The sequence below is a fragment of the Helicoverpa armigera genome, chromosome 12, assembly GCF_030705265.1.
Source record: "Helicoverpa armigera isolate CAAS_96S chromosome 12, ASM3070526v1, whole genome shotgun sequence".
NCBI lineage: Eukaryota > Metazoa > Arthropoda > Insecta > Lepidoptera > Noctuidae > Helicoverpa > Helicoverpa armigera.
Genome location: NC_087131.1, coordinates 4,916,254 through 4,929,544, shown reverse-complemented (window position 1 = coordinate 4,929,544; position 13,291 = coordinate 4,916,254). Strand labels below are relative to the sequence as shown.

General features: G+C 37.1%; 1 protein-coding gene across 1 annotated transcript in view; it reads left to right on the top strand.

The window, feature by feature from the left end:
- Positions 1-13,291, top strand: part of LOC110374954 (large ribosomal subunit protein eL24) — a 215,331-nt gene that overhangs the window by 74,985 nt on the left and 127,055 nt on the right. The window lies entirely within an intron of this gene.

Sequence of the window (13,291 nt, the reverse complement as noted above, 5' to 3'; positions counted from 1 at the left end):
ATTATGTTCTCTTTATCTTCTATGTACTACTTAAAGCTTAAAATTCGACCGAGGTAGGTACTACGCACTCCTTGTTACAACAATTAGAGTAGGCAGGTAACAAGTTCATGTTTTCAATATCTACCCACACAGTTACGCAATGTTCTATTGAGTTCCAACGTACTACCCCAACAAAAAGAAAATTTTGCCTTTGTTGTTAAAAACATTAATTTGTCTTTAGTCAACGTTGAGGTACGTTCCTTTTTTACGTAAGCAAAGTAATTCAGTATAAACATTTTGTTTGAAAAGTTTGTTTATCCATCCTTGTGACTCATAGTTTATATCAAGAGGGGAAGATCAAATGAATAAGTGTGCGATTACGGAACAAAAGAATTAAGGCAGAGGTCAAAGGGGTTGGAGTTTTAGACCTTGGTATTTCGTTTATAAGGAGGTAGTTATATGTAGAGATACAGGGTAACTTCTCAATGACTTTCTTTTTGCTGTCTTTGGCATTGAAACTGCCTTCAGTTCCTACTTACCTTTACGTAATTCTGGGAAAATGTGACTTGGAAGGACGTTTATGATAGGTAAGTCAGACATAATTGTTTACTTAATACTTGGTAGGTATTATGATTTAGTCAGAATCAGATGTTACAAACCTATTTACTCAATAGTAAAATATCCCTATAGGTAGGAATCCCTAGTAGCCAACAGTTTAGTCCACAAAGTGTATTACACGAAGCGTTTGGCTTTGAAATATTGTTGAGGTGAAACAATGCTCGGGTAACGTACATACCTACCAACACTACCTATACTTAAGGCGGCCAACCGTCCCGCATTCTGCGGGACCGTCCCGCAATGCTTGACGAAATCCCGTTTTGAAATTATTAGTAAAATAGTCCCGCAAAACGTTGTATGCGTCCCGCATGTCCCGCATTCCTATTTTTCTACCACACTTCTACACAACACCCACCTGCGCGCACGCTCAACAGTGCAAGAACACAGATTACCTATAATATAATCTCGTTCTCTTTATTTCTACTGAACTCGTGAGGCCTAATGATTTTGAAAATAAGACATAAGTGCACGCTGTGACACTATATTGATAGGTTAAATTATAGCTTTTTGCTTACGGTTTTTATTTTATCAGTTCCGTACGATCATTTTTCAATGCCCCTTTTCACGAAAGGTTAAGTCCCGCATTCAGTTTTCGGAAAGTTGGCCGCCTTACCTATACTAGAGACACTTGAAGCCACTAATTAAACAGTTTCCTTTACCGATACATTTGTTAAAGACGCAGGTACTTTAAACTAACTAGACGTTAAGTTTAGGGAAGCTACGTATCACGTGATGTTTTGGAATATACCTAAGTACTTAATCTACCTGTATGTCTACTAAGTCTAGGTAAGATTCACACCTCTTTTTCCAAATCGATTTAAGTAATTTCGGTATGTTTTAATGCCATTAGGATTCGCCTCTAACTGCTTAAGTTCCTGAATTCCAAAGGCCAGTAGAGAGGCATAGTTCCTAAGTATAGGCAACCTAATCATAAAATAATCGACTGTTCTCGAAGCTGTCCTCAAGTATAGACTTAAATAAAACACTGACACCTAACATCTCCGTTGCATAGGTTACATATTATGTAAAGCAGTTTCCATTACATAAATATCCACTTACTTTCTAAAGTCAGTCTCGTTTACAAACACTTAAGTAAAGCATTTTATTTCAAGTGCGATATTTATATCTTAATGGGGGTTTAAGAGAAGCGTTGGTACCTAATGCTCTCGGCTTAGCTAACAGACAAAAACGTAAGTGAGACCAAACTAGCTAGATAGACTTTACGGAAGAGCTTTTTGTCATTCTAGGTTTAAGCAGTCTAGAGTAAATACCTAATGAGCATTAAACATACTGCTAAGTTTGCAGTCGTAGTGTTGTGCTAGGAATATTATTCTCAGTTAATTTTCAGGGAAAGTCTTGTCTTGGCCTGTTTTCATTTGCCTACACACTTTTCCAAGAAGTTATTTATCCTATTAAACATTCAACTTTTAATTACTCAACCTAATTAGGTACTAGTCAATCGACGTGACACGTCACGACACGTCACGACGTGACACGTTCACAAATGGTTTCTGCCTAAATCACGATTTCGTGTGTCGAACATCGAACGGGCCATTTATTCCATTGCATTACATTGTGGTTTTGTATCAATAAATATCAGGACCGTATAAAGCAGTAATTAAAACATATGAAGGCCATTATATTAGCATAACACAATAAACCAATCTATTAACGTAATCTAATGTGCACGCACTAAATACGGGGTGTAGTAAATCTTGTATTTTGCGTTGTAGCCATTGCTAGCGGGACGAGATAATCCGGACTATTGGTGTCGTGCCAGAACGCAGGCCGAGCATTGTCGGCGCTCTGGCTCCCAGCCAGGGATAATGGGCTTTACACCAAATGGATTTGCCTACCGAGGTCAACGTAAAACCTGGAAGGTACAGATTAACGGCAAATAAAGCCTTTAAACCACTTTTAAAATCCAATCGATGCAGACGGATGGAGCTGCGTAATGGCAGTGTACACTGCATGAGCTTTTATGACTAAGGGTTGGAAGGTTGTGCTATGTTATTATTCTACGGCCTTTAACCAAATATTTATTCATTGTTACTAAGAAGTTTCTGTTGTGGGTACCTACCTAGTTCTAGATTATTGGTTTTAGTCATATCTAACACAGGTTCCTTTATCAGGGGATCGGCGATTCAACCCGAAAGTCGCAGCGCATTGGATGCAGGTCGCCGAAGTCGCGCAAAGTCGCGGGTCTTGCCGGCCTTTGTCCCGCAGCGGACATTGAAACGACGACGGCACTTCATGGGGTAGTCTATAGTTCATAAGCACTCCCTGAGACACTAACTTGTTGACATGTAATTAAGCTACTATTCTTTTTTAATAAAATTGGTTTTCGGCGCAACTCAATGTAGGTAGTCGTGAACTGTAAAACTCATCCATTACATCAAATAGATGCCTACTTACAGCTAATTAGAATTTTGTTTAGATTTGGTTATCTACCTGCTTGATAACCTTTTTATCTGTTTAGCCAACATTTAATTTTATCCGTCCCAAGCAAATATTTCTACCCTTTTGCCGATGTGCCAACAGTCTCTGATCCTTTTAATTGACATTCGGTTTGAAGATAATTTCGCGAACGTAAAATATTCGCAGGTAGGTAAGTTTTGGGTCTACCTTTAAGTGAAAAATGTAAGATATTTTCGTCTGACAAAAATAAATTATGACTGAGCAACCTTCTGAGGCAACTGGAACGTGACACGAAGCGTGGAGCTTAGAAACCTCCAAAATTGTTAGATACCTGTCTAAGATGTTCTCTTAACAGAATAAGCCATTCAGTCGTCAACTTAGTGAAATGGAAAATTCATTTTCTCACAATTTTCTCTTCTTTTATGATACTTTTTGCAGTCGCAGAACTTTTTCGAGAAATAAAAAGGGTTTACCCACCGCCGCGAGTCGGAAAGATTCCGTATTCTTTGGGGACTGCGAACACAATGAACGTGGCATAATGAAACTGTTCCCTTTGCGATTATGTGTAGATACCTATATAACTCATTTCGGTATTTAATTCACTGCTACTGTTTCAATGAATAACGATTTGTAACGATTATTGGATTCGTAAGTGTTTGTACACGATTTATTAAATAAATAGTTGCACGCCAAGTCAAACACTATTTTGCTAGTGATTGAAAATTTTAATTAAAATACGAAAAGAATTTGAGGTCTTTCAACTTCAAGTCAGACGTGCTTCACTAAAATCTCGTTATTTTTGAAGCACCTACCTATTGTTATGGTTATTTCAACGCTCATCACTTTTATTCATTTCTTCGCTAAGATTTTCATTTTATCTACTTTATAAAGTAAGTGACTTGAATTCATAAATTATAATAAGTATTGTAAAGATGTAATTGTTCGTCGGGGCTTCAAGATTACTTCGTACGGATTATCTGATAGACTATCAAGATAGTAGAATAGTAGTCAAAATGGTTCTTTGTCTAGACAGTTAGGTATTTTATGAAATTACATTGTAAGGTTACTTTAGCTTTGGATGCTCTTGGTGAGCAGAATTCGTGGTAAATGGGAGAGGAACTGATCAACAGTTGCTTTTTTTTTTGTTTTTGGTTTTGCATCAGGTACGATATTGATGCAGGAGGATACTTAGGAAGTAAATAAATTTTTAAGAATTAATTAAACAAAAATCTTTCCAATTAGGCTTCATTGCGTTAGTACAAAATACGCCAGTAATATTTTTACAGTACCTGTGTACTGTAAACAAAACAAAAGTCAAACAAAAGGGATTTAAAAATGTTTATTCATCAATCCCCTCATCAAATTTGGGATATTCTGCCGTTTTAAGCTCAATCTTGCCCTCTTTCAGGGTAGATGATAAAATAAATATGCTCTTTTGACCCTTATTTACACAGCGAACAATCCCCGTAGATTGTACGTAGTAAACACTCTGTAGTGTTGCGTTGCTTTTTTTTAATAAGTCTCATTAGCGGAGGCACGTCTATATTGGCGTGAAACGATTGCAAGGGGCGATGAATGACCTCTTACCTCCCTAACTACCACCTCCTCACATTTTTAAGTTCATATTAATGGCGTGAGCACTGTTCTCGCCACACTTTTATTTCTTACTGCTTCCATTTACGTGTCATTTTACGGAGAATGTTTCTGTCGCGATTTCACTCACTCTACGTCCTAAAAGCAACCCGCTTTTCTACTAAATATTTATTCATACACCTTCTCAAGGAAAAGATACGTGCCCAAGCCTAAGTACATAGGTATATAAAATATTTTGGCCCAAATTTTCAGAATGTTAAGCATCTCTGCTACAGTTATTTTGTCATTTATAAAAAATATTTTGCTTCAACATCGTCAATTTATTCACGACATGCCAAAACGCATTCTATTTTGATTTCACGGATGAAATATAGACGCTGAGAATATCAAGTTGTTTTGCTAGCAGTGTAATGCTGCTTTATTTATGGCGGTCTCTTGTTGGGGCAATAAACGAAGTGGTCATCCGTCAGCCGCACTCTTGAGTCAAAGGAATGTAATCAAGACATTCATCACGAGCTCACATCACTCAAACGACCAAAAACATTGTGTGGTATGTACGACAACGTTAGCGTCTACTCCTATTTCGAAGGAATCATTAGATAACATTTTTACGTTTGATAGATGAGAATGTATTGTCACATACAATATTTTACATTCGCACATTACTTTTAAGTAAATGATATATCGTATTCAGCTGATGTTGAAAATAATACGAGTTCGGGTGACAAACGGCTGCGTCATGAGCTGATCCACAAAAAGGATATATTATATTATATGAGAACGGTTCGTTGGCTCGGTATCTCCGTAGCGCGATGGTGAACCTTGTACTCACGGGTGGGTACCCATGCACGACGCTAAACGGTCCTCATTTTTCTATAGTTGGAGGAAAATTGCTGTCGTATTTCCGGCTCACATGTCCTTAAGCCGGAGACAACGAGATTATCCGCGGGGAAATAAAATGGAGACACGAGAATCATCAATCTTTCCCACGCAATCTTGTTGAGGGAACTAACTAAATAAGTAATTATTAGAAAATTAGACAAGTGGGTCCTTTCTTAAGTACAGTTAATAACACAAAAGCTCATAAATGTTTAAAAGATTTACATGAACCACTTCAAAGTTATTCAACTTTAGCTCAGTTTTATAACTCCCCTAACAAAAATACTTAAAATTACATTTTAATAGTTGTAGAAAAGTAGTAAAAGTAATTACGGAGGACAAGTAAAAGTTGGCCACAGTCCCACAGCCGTCGTTCTGGCCTAGCAAAACTTGTGCCAATTATAGCTGAGGTGACCATGATCAATCCAACGGCTGATTAGGACAATGGCTATTAAAAAATAGCTATATACTACAAAAAATAGGTACTTGTTCCCCCTGTAGCTTGCTGCAGATAATATTCTTATACATCTTAATGTAGAGGTATATATTCAGCTCCAGCTTAGCAGACACTTTCCTTTGTGATTTGTGTTGGCCATTTATTGTTTATTAAAGTATTTTTTCCAATAGGGGAAGATAAAGTCAGCCATTATTCTTGAGGGGATCTACGAGGATTTCCACATTAAGTACCTTGAGCGGAAAATCACCAAACGTTTGAATTTAATAGGCGCTTCTAATCACGTTTGAAGACAGTTCAAGAAACTCGGGGAGTAGGGCCACCCTGTTAATAGCCCAAGTACTACGCTAAGGGGCGCCGCTAGGTCTTATCTCGACGCTTCCGACGACGTTGACTTACATTTAATTGTCCAAGTTTTATTGTAGCCGCCCTAATAGCAATATTGGAACCAAAGAACTGATATAGATCGAAGTTTTGAATAACATTACTGATACTGTATTCACATTGAGATTAGAATGAAATTTCCATGTGTGCGTTGCTATCTAAACTTCGTTGTTACGTAAAAGTCGTAAAGGAAATGGAAATGTGGTAAGAACGAACGTATTTTTTTAGATTTTGAAGAGCTTTTCTCCGGAGTTAATCCAGTACCTAAGTGTAAAACGTGTTTATGGTACTTATACGGTTCCAGCCTGTTGGAATTGTCATTTTTATTTGTAGTATCATATGAAGGAACGTAATACGGGAGTTGGCTATAAAATCATAAAGTTAAAAATGTAACACGGTGAGCTAGCGGCCATTGGCTCATGCAGCAAGGAACAACAGCCCGGAGAACAATTCAATTTACTTTTATAGCCCGTGCTGATCCCCTTGTGCGGATCAGCTTCCACGGGAACTAATCATCGAATCTACGCCTTGATTCGTTATCTGTTCTTCGCAACTGATTGCTTTTAAATCCCAATACTCGGCCATAAAATATAGCGTTTGATGGCATATTGGGAATAAAATATCGTTTTATGAATAGTGCAATAGTAGGATCATACTTTAATGGATATTGCTGATATAAGTAGCATAAGCCTCTGTGATGTATATCCTTTTTTTGATGCTTTATTTCTTACCATATTCTCTCGTATGAATATGGAATACCGGGTCATTCTACGTGGAAGCATGTGTGGTGAGTTTGCCCTTTTTTGTAGGCAGCCAATGTCTTGCATGTAAAATGCTTGCAACAGTAGGATGCCATAAATATACATTCACCCCATCTCAACCTGTCCCGCGTATTATGGTTTTATTTCGCAGATGCTCTGTAAGCCTCAGTGGGCCGCTTAGGGATCTGTGGCTCTAGGTTAAATATCACTGCGCTAATTCCAACGCCATTACTGATTAACGTATTAAAAGGTTTATAAGTGGTGTAGGTTCTGTTAGATGTCTGTATTTTCTCTTTTCAAACTATCGGCTGTTAAGTGGTTTACATTATTTAGATCTTAATGCACATAAGCAGTCCATATGCCCCCGTATATCTATTGTATAACAAAGATGTTGAATAAGCATGCCAGAATGTAACCAAACTTTAAATCGAGAGCGCATAAATAAAAGTTAAAGTGAATCAAAGTTTTAAAGATTTTCGTTTCCGCCGAGTTATTCAAAGCATATTGTCTTCGCTTTAAATCACTGATGTGAGTAAACCAAGAAGCCAACCTTGTTTGAAAAATTGTTCTCGGAGGACGACCCTTACTGTAACCTTTTTCTTTTATCCCGCTCTGCCTAAACTACAATTCTCTCAATTTACTTTCCGCAAAGGAATGTATTACGTATGTTTGTTTCGATTTAAAGAAAGAAAATACATAGACCAAAAAGCAAAGGTTTTAAATTCAAGAGGAATATGTAGTAAATACTTTATTACATGAAAATGAGTTAAACAAATTGTGAGTGCCACTTATGAAATAAAATTAAAGTCAAATAGTCAAATAATCATTGTTCCAAAAAAAAAATATTATGTATAAGTTACTAACATAAAAATATTTTAAACATTCAATTTTCCATATTTTTGGTTCTATACTTTACATGGTTCGTTCGTACGAGCAGTACAATAGTGCGGTAATGTAACAATCATGTATTTCAAATAGGAAAAACATGGTATTTGTAACAATAACGTTGTCGAACAAAATCATACTTAATTCTAAATAAAAATGAACAGTTTGTTCAGTATTGTTGTGCCAACAAAAAGTCTACAGTCTACACTTCATGAGTCAACAGTGGTGAACCGTCATGCCTGTGGTTTTGCCTCAATTTAAACAAGGAACATTTCAGTAAAGGTAGTTGCCGACTGACCGACGACAGCATAGACACACTTCATGGCTCGACGCACGAAAGGCAACCACTGGATTTTGATTTATTCATTCGTATGTTGTCCAGTATCTATGCGAAGCTTTAACCTGTCATTTCGATATGTCTCTTTGTTTCTAACTACTACTCTGAGAATCTGCAAGCTTGTCGATGCGTTCCTTTAGACTACTCGCACACTACAAACCTTTAATCGTCCGACCGTTTGTTCGGGTTCTTAAATGAGTATGGAAATTAATAGTACGCACATAACAAAGATCAGGTAACAGAGCGAATAAAAACTTTGAATTCACAATTTTCTAAAAAATAATAATTTTGCAACCAATAGTTGACCGACTATTTATTCTGCAGTGCGCTCGTAGGTTTATTCTGTCATTTCGATATGTCTCTTTGTGCCTAACTATACCACCAAGAATCTGTAAGCTAGTCGATGCGTACCTACCTTAAGGGTTAATTGCGTATATAACGTTTATAAATCATATTTTTCAGCTGCAGTTTCAGGTTTAACTGACGCGGGCTACTATTTATCATGGCGCGTTGCTTAATGATATTTATCATCAGCACATGCATTTTGTGCAGCCTCATTATTAAGAGTAATGGGTTTAAAGTTAAATAAGTTTAACATACTACAGCAGGCTTTCCTCTCTTTATATCTTTATTAAAATTGTATTTTCAGAACGTTACAATAAGTATTATATATCCTAATGCCTAGATCTGTTTTTGTTTTAAATTCACTAAGACGTTATACCAACAGTATATCAGAAATTGTTCTCAAGATAACACAATTAATTAAACATCGTTTCATAAACCGTGTTCTTGTTTTAGGAATTAATTGTAGGATCAAATTCTTACTTATTTATACACAATACCTCATATTTTCCAATATAATTGTCTCATTATAGAATATTATTGCGAACATCAATCTATTTTATTCCGGAATCGGATCCTGGAGAGATCCTATCAAATATTTGTTTCCTTTTCTTTATCTCCTTGCTCTATTGTTAACGAATAATAGATTCAGAATCCATTTACTTTTAAATTAATGAAACCTACTGTGGATGTACAATGTATATATTTTAGATGAATAAAGTTGTATTGTTGTACACCAAAAGGAAGATTTTGCAATTTTGTAATAAACTCACCCTACGGAATACCTGTCCCGTATGTAGGTCAAAGTGAGCGATTTATGCCAATAAATAATATAACAGTAGTCCATACATATTCCGTTTGTAGGTACTTTAGTTCCACAAGAGAAATCTGACCAAGTTTTATGAGTCGGGCAGCGCGCCCCGCCGTCCCATGTAAATTTTATCGTCTCCCAGAAGAAAGCATCGTGCGCCACGCTTGCTGTTCATTCCTTTTATTATTCACTTACCAAGCAACATCTGAAATGTGTTACAAATGTCGTACACATGCCAATAGTTCTGCTGACATCAAGCCTTCTTAGTTATCTCTCTTTCAATTGTTTTTAGGACAGCCAAGTACTCTTCTTCCTATATATTCAGGTAGGATCTTTATTTCTACAAAGGGCATGTACCTACATTTACATTCGAAAGGATGCGATCATCAAAATATTCAAACAAATAGTGCCTCGGGACTTCGTTTACGTATGTATATATTATGTATTATCACATTCGGGTTAGTACATACATGAATGTATATTTAACCTATACAGACAAAATATTATATACAAACTTATTTCCTACGGAGTTTACATTTTAAGCTGTTTAAATAAACGGTTCTAAAACAAATAATCTAAAACCTGCACCTGTGTATTTCTGACACTATCTAAGATACTTTTCTACTTGTATGTATTCTGAAGTAGGTACCTGCTTAAGTAGTAAGTTCAAGACCTCGCTAAGACCGCGTCACATAGAATATAATCCACTCCATTTCGTCGTCAAAACATGATGGCGGCGGCGTGACCGCAACCGCGACGCGTCACCCGTCCTGTCCTGCGGGACATTAATTATAACTGGAGAAATAATGAAAATATGTATAAATAGCTTCAGTCCGTGGAGAACAAAATGACGAGCGGAGGTGCCATAACGCAAAATCTAAGAAAGCAGCGCGCCACAATGCATGTGCGGGGGACGAGAAACGTTACTGTTTTCGCCATAATATGCCATCGTTGGACCCGCCCTTTTTTTGTTATACCAAAAATTGTTGATAGATGTCCCAAAGAACCCGAACCCCTCGTTAGTTCACTCTTAATTGGTCATGCCCACCTCACGAACTTGACCTAGAAGAAGGAGCCTGACCTACCTTCATTATGGCTCTGCTCATTTTTCCTTTCTCCGTGGTTCAGCCACATGTCACGTAGTGTGCCCTCAGCATGCGGCGTGGCGAGGCGCGGCTGTAGCCACGAGTGGCTGAACCGCAACCACAATGCTTCACTCATACGTCGGCCTAGCGCGCACTATTTTGTTACTAACAAACAAATGCTACACGGTGTATTAGAAAATTATTATTTGAAATCATCGTCATTTTTGCTACGTCATGAATTAATTTCACGATAAATAGAAATACGATTGAAAAACGCATCTAAAGTGACCTGATTCACCTTTCATTTCACACCCTACGCTCAGCAATAAATAACAAGAGTTTAAACCTCTTTTACGACCGGTTGGCTTTCTTTTAAAACATTTTATATCGATCTAATGAATAGTTACTAGGAATGCTAAATTTAGACGCGGTTGTCGTCACAGTTCTTATTAAGTTAGTTTAAGATCGCTACAACCTTGTAGTCACTTAAAGTGGGGGTCCAGAAAAAATATTTTTAACTATTTACTGAACGAGATGTATGCCAAAGAGATAGAGACTGAGCCCGTATAGCAAACACGGGTCTGCAAGGTGATTGAAAAGTAATTAATATCAAATATCATAAAACAGTTGCAGGACCAATTCTATAAATTAAAGGGGACTGTTCCCAAATCTTACTGTTGTAGGTATATTTATTTTTCTCTTATCGTAACAGACACGTAGTTTCTCATATAAAACAAATTTGATAAACTACGTAGAATGTATTGTGGACTGAAAATATTGCGGACTCATTCTGTTCATGCCAACATAAGATATTGGAAGAGGGTTGGGCAGCCGCACCAAATCTGTACCTATTATGGTAATAGAGTCCGACGTCCAACAGTTTTGATGATAGAGAGCTCACTAATAAAATATTTCATCTAACATCAATGTTTATTTAGTGTGCCAGCGAACAAACCCATACATTGAAACGGGATACTGAAATAGTTACAGAGCGGTCGGCAAATCGCGATTCTATGTGAATATTTTATTCCCTAATGAGTCATCGAGTGAACAATGCGGCAATATTTGACGTGCCAAACGTCAAACACGTGAAAAAGTTATCGTCACCGGATAAGCGACTAATCAGTAGTGTGAACCGCGGGTAAACATAAATAAATGTCGTTTAAACGTTGTCGATTGCTTTCTTTAGAGAGATACACACTGGATCGTGGGGACGGACGCAGACGGAATGTTCGAGAGCTCACTCCATTCGCCCCTTGTTTGTCTGTCAACACAAATATTGAAAATCCATTAGCAACCACCGTTCGAGCGCAAAAAAGTCGATATTAAAAATAACAAAGAAATCGGGCTGTTCAAAGTTTCTCGTGGAGGGGAGTTACTTTGAGATGTTTATGTTGTATGTACGACTGTACCAGTATCTGGATACTAAATGCGAGAACATTTCATCGGTTTATGCTGTGAATTAGTGTTCTGGAAACAGTGTTTTGCAGGCCAACTCCCCAGATGCACATTTGTGTTGCGTTTCGCCGTCAAATTATTGTTCCCTATCAGTTATGGCTACTGGCGCCCGTTTCCTACATAAAGCAATGCATACACTGCAGAAAAACTTTTTATTACTTTATTGAATTGCGGAAACATTCGATATTAGTTTGTTTTGTTGAAATATTTTGGACTGTTATGTTGTTTAGATTTCTTTTATGCATGAATTCTTTCAGTCTGAATAAATAAAAAGTTCAGACCACTTAGTGATTAAAAACAGTTTTTGTACACTTCATGAAATGCGTAAATAATTTCGAAAGCAATCAATTTGAGTTGTAAGCAATTTAACAGAAACTCTTACATTCAGGGACCTTTATTTTATCATTTCAAAAATCTACAACTCAAATTATCGTTCACAATGTCGGCCTATAAATAAAGCACCCTTTCCCTTGGAAAGTTTGTTACAATATTCGACGTAATGATTATCCGGAACAGCTATAAAGATTGTAATCACTAATAACGTAGTTGCCGTGTTTCTGCTAGCGTGTAGTGTAAAGTGTAACAATGCGGTACAAATTGGCAGTGAGGTGAGACCACGCGTGTGCGAGGCGCTCGCGTCGTCGGCGCGCACACAACGGCTAATTGCGACAGACGTGACTCACGACATGTACTTGTGATATACGAACATACCCGAACCCACCCGAATATAGTCGAATGCACTCGCATGTGCCTGAATGCTTGATATACGATTAGAGAACCATGATTAAGGTAAAATCTATAACTACCTATTCTCGTACCATTAATTTATAAATCCGTATTTCATGCTATCCAGACTTCGTACAATTGATTACAAAAACCATATTTCTGACAGCAAGTCCTATATATTTTCCGAGTTGACATAACCTTGATGTCGATATTGTGTTATTTCGAATAGTAAGCTTATTTGCCGAAACATTGTCTGTACGGTTGATGGTGACGCAAACTATTGTATGTTCACGCTAGGATATTGATTTTATCTCTCACTTTGAGATGGGTAAATAGCAATTTTTATGAAGAAAACCAGTGTCGATAAATATTTAAAAATGTACTCTGTTTACAAACACGATGCATACATGAAAACCCAGACGGGTATTAACTTTATCTCTAGAGTAAATATTAGCGCTGCGTCAATAGGTTTCAAGATACACATTAAGAAAAATCACGCTTTTCCAACAACAAAAAAATATATTAAAAGTGTTTAAGTACATGTTGTCTTGTATTTTATTT